Here is a 903-nt window from a genome sequence, read left to right as displayed (position 1 = left end):
CGCTGCGCCATGCCGTGCCATGCTGCACCGTGCCACACCACACCGTGCTGTCCTGCACCGTACCATGCCGTGCTGCGCCGTGCTGTGCCATGCCGTGCCATGCTGCACCGTGCCACACCACACCGTGCTGTCTGGCACCGTACCATGCCACGCTGTGCCGTGCTGCACCGTGCTGTGCCATGCCATACTGTGCCGTGCTGCACCGTGCCAGACCACACCGTGCTGTCCTGCACTGTGCCATGCCATCCTGTGCTRCACCRTGCTGTGCTGTGCCGTGCTGCACCGTGCTGTGCTGTGCCATGCTGCACCATGCCACACCRTGCTGCACTGTGCTGTGCTGTGCCATGCTGCGCYGTGCCGTGCCATGCCATGCCACACTGTGCCGTGCCGCTCCGTGCCATGCCGTGCTGCACCGTGCCGCGCTGTGCCGCGCTGCGCCACCCTTTATCGCAGCCCTCGGCAAGGTGCCGTCACGGTTGCTTTTCTGTGTTATCCGGCGCTCCCCGTACTTCAGCGCGGGGTGACCTTTCCCGCGTTAACTCATTCCGGAGCGGAGCCGGAGCGCGACTGTCCCGCTCGGCCCGGCGCCCCTCCGGCGAGGCGCCTCGGGAGCTGCTCTTCCCGGGGGCGCGCGGAGCTCGGCTGCCTCCGAAGCCCCTTCCGCGCCGTGCCCCGAGGCTTTGCAGGTCGCCTTCCCGCTCGCCGCCGTCCCGGCCCCGGCACGTTTGCTTTTATCTAAATCCTCGCCCGCGAAAGCCTCCATCGACAGCTGCGCCGGCCTTATCTCGCCGAAGGGACCTTCGCCGCGGCTCGCGGGAGATAAGAGCCTCTTATCGGCCCCGGATGTCAGCGGAGGTGCCGGAGCGCTCCGGCGCTGCAGCTTTAGACACGGGCTGCGGGGCT

The sequence above is a fragment of the Rhea americana genome, unplaced genomic scaffold, assembly GCF_003343005.1.
Source record: "Rhea americana isolate MKP2758 unplaced genomic scaffold, rheAme1 scaffold_315, whole genome shotgun sequence".
Taxonomy (NCBI): domain Eukaryota; kingdom Metazoa; phylum Chordata; class Aves; order Rheiformes; family Rheidae; genus Rhea; species Rhea americana.
Note: the sequence above shows the minus strand (reverse complement) of the source record.